Source organism: Echinops telfairi, unplaced genomic scaffold (genome assembly GCF_000313985.2).
Source record: "Echinops telfairi isolate 266 unplaced genomic scaffold, ASM31398v2 ScPeMD7_7469;HRSCAF=8507_1, whole genome shotgun sequence".
NCBI classification, from domain to species: domain Eukaryota; kingdom Metazoa; phylum Chordata; class Mammalia; order Afrosoricida; family Tenrecidae; genus Echinops; species Echinops telfairi.
This window is the reverse complement of record NW_022111373.1, coordinates 50,832,958-50,836,540: the sequence shown is the minus strand read 5'-3', so window position 1 is coordinate 50,836,540 and position 3,583 is coordinate 50,832,958.

Genomic DNA, 3,583 nt, shown 5'->3' with positions numbered 1-3,583 from the left:
GTAGTTCCTCGCGGTTGCCTTGACCTTGGTCACTCCCTACCAGTCCTCCCATCCCCTCCCTACCATTGGTTTTGAACCAGTTGTTGTTCCCTTTATCTCGGACTTCTATGTGGCACTTCCCGCCATCTTATGATACTCACTTCCCACTTCCTGGAACTCCCATAAAGAGTGACAGCCTTATGACAAAAGGCCCCAAACTAAAAGACATATTGTGGAGAATGAGGGGGGTCAGAGCAGAAACTCCAAACCCGTCTGTAGACAATAGGCATCCCCTCCCAGAAGGGTCACAAGGAAAGGATGAGTCAACCAGGTGCAGTAGAGCACCAAGGAAACACACAGTATTCCTCTCGGTCTTTGAGGCCTCCTCACCCCCGACCCTCACCACCGGAGTCCTGCCTTTCAGCTCTGACTAGACCGGAGCATGGACACTGGAAAGATAAGAGCTCACGGCACATGGAATCCGGGTCAGATGACTCCCTCAGGGACAGAAATGGGAGGAGCAATACCAGGAGGGTAGGGGGAAGGTGGGAGAGAAGGGGAGGAAGGGGAGGAAGGGGGAACAAATCGCCATGATCAACGCATATCCCCGCTCCCAAGGAGATGGACAACAGAAACATGGGTGAAGGGAGACAGTGGTCATAGTATGATATGAAAATAATAATTTATAATTGATCAAGGGTTTGGGAAGATGGGGGAAGGAGGGGAAAAAAGAGGAGCTCATATCAAGGGCTCAAAAAGAAAGTAAATATTTTGAAAATGATGATGGCAACATATGTACAAATATGCTTGATACAATGGATGTATTGGTTGTTGTAAATGCTAAAGAGCTCCCAATAAAATTATCTTTAAAAAATAAAAAGAGTTACAGTCTTGGAAACCCCACAAGGGAAGGTCTATTCTGTCCTACAGGGTCACTATGAGTTGAAACTCACTCAATGGCAGTGAGTTTAATTATATATGAGTTTAGTTATATATACGAGGTAGTACCCCACCCCCGCAAAAAACACACCCCAATGCTCATTTGCTTGTTTCTTTATTTGAGGCAGATAAATTCATTCCACCAGGTCTGATTGTTGATCAATCTTTCTAAGAGGTTCTGAAAAGATTGCCTAGCAGTGTGTGACAAAAAAGGTCTGATTTGTGGCAGAGGACTGGTTTTGCCACCATGACAATGCACCTGCTCACGCAGCCATCTCAGTGCACCAGTTTTTGGCAAAAATAGCATGCCTCCCTTGCCCCACACATCTTATTCACCTGACCTTGCTCCGTGTGACTTTTTTTTTTTCTGTGAATGCAGAGACACATGAAAGGACAGCGATTTGATGATGTAGAAGAGGTGAAGATAAAAAAACAGGGAGGTCCTCTCAGCTATCGAAACAAATGTTTGAAAAATGTTTCCAAAATGGAATTACAAAATTGACAAGTGTATTAAGTGTAATGGAAAGTACTTTGAAGGTAAATTTGTAAAAAAATTTAAATACATAGCTTTGAAAAAAATTCCAATTGGAGGGGGGCCCCCTCATATGTGTGTGTTTAATTATATTCATATAATGCTTATGTATATTAAAGCAAACCAACCCACTGCTATTGAGTTGACTCCAACCTATAGCAACCTGTAAAGAATTACAGTCTTAAAAACTCAAAGGGCAATTCTACCAATTCTTTACAGGAGTAGAAAGCCCAGTCTTCCTCTCTTGGTGTGGCTGGTGGTTTTGAACCATTGACTTTGTGGTTGGCATCCCAACGTGTAATCACTTCACCACTAGTGCTCCCTATAGTGTAGATAGATAGATAGATGGATAGATAGATAGATAGATAGATAGATAGATAGATAGATACTAGATAGATAGATGATAGATAGATGGATAGATAGATAGATAGAGAGAGAGATGATAGATAGATAGATAGATAGATACTGTATAGATAGATAGTCTGTGTGTATACTATAGGGTATATATATATATATATAGAGAGAGAGAGAGACAGTATACTCCTTATAGTATGTGTGTGTAATATATATACACACACACACATATATACACAGTATGCATATATATTTATGCACTTTGATCTCTCAGCTATTGAATGGCTCTAAGCTCGAACCTTCCACTACTTGAACAACAAAGTGAAAATTTCTTAACTTTGCTCCGACTGAGACTCCGACTTGAAAAACCTGTGTGGGAGAGAGTGAGTCCCGTGTGGCATCTTGCCAAGGACAGACTCAAAGGGCTGACACTTCAGTCTAAGCATCACTCGCCCTCAGACAACACAGAGTGTGTTAGTGCGTTAAAACATCCGTCACTGCGCCTTTTTGTGTGCGTGCTTTATTTCTGTAAAATATCACAACCATGGCACCAAAGACAGCGATATCAGCAGTAGAGCTATGAGGAAAACTCTAAGAACCATGATAGAGTTTGAAGAAAGAAATAATTTTGAAATTTGGATCAAATTTCTGCTTGTCTGATTTGGCGGCTGAATACAACATAACTAAGTCAACATTGTCAACATTTTTGAGGCAAAAAAATATGATTCAACCGGCTAATGTAGGGAAATGTGTGAAATCAACCACAAAGCAAAGTACCCACCCCATCCAAGAAGCAGAAAAGTTACTGTTAATTTGTATAAATTGGAAACTGCTCAATGGTGAGAGTGTTTCCCACACAGCGATACTACAGAAGGCTAAAAAGTCTTCATAGCGAATTTATAAGTGTGATTTGGGGGCTTGAGAACTAAGTATTTGGTTTCCATTATTTCTTAAGGGAAAAATATATTCAGTTCTTGAACTTCTTAGTGTTTGAATATGGATTTTGAATGAATTATGTTCAACAACTGAGATATCACTGAAGTTCATTTATATGTGTGTATGTGTATATAAATAGACATATATATAATTCACATTGGAATCCAGTAGCAAAAACACATAAAGTTCGGGGTGGGATTTTTTTAAATCATTTTATTGGGGGCTCATACAACTCTTATCACAATCCATTGTGAACCATTGACTTTGGTTCACATTGTGACAAGCACACTTATACATTTGTTGCCATCATCATTCTCAAGACAATTTCTTTTTACTTGAGCCCTTGGTATCAACTCTTCATTTTGCCCCTCCCTCCTTCATGAACCATTGATAATTTATAAACTATTATTAATTTTTCATGTCTTACCCTGTCCAATGTCTCCCTTCACCTTCACCCACTTTTCTGTTGTCCAGCCCCCAGGGAAGGGATTACATGTAGATCATTGTGATCAGATCCCCCTTTCTACTCCATCTTCCCCTTATCGTCCTGGTATAGCTACTCTCAAGATTGGTCCTGAGGGATTTATCTGTCTTGGATTCCCTGTTTCTAGTTCTTATCTGTACCTGTGTGCATGCTCTGGTCTAGCCAGATTTATAAGGTAGAATTGGGGTCATGATAGTGAGGGGGACGTGGGAGAGAAAGCATTAAAGAACCAGAGAAAAGTTGTATGTTTCATCAGTGCTATAGTGCACCCTGACTGGCTCGTCTCCTCCCTGTGACCCTTCTGTAAGGGGATGTCCAGTTGCCTACAGATGGGTCTTGGATCCCCAATCTGCACTCCC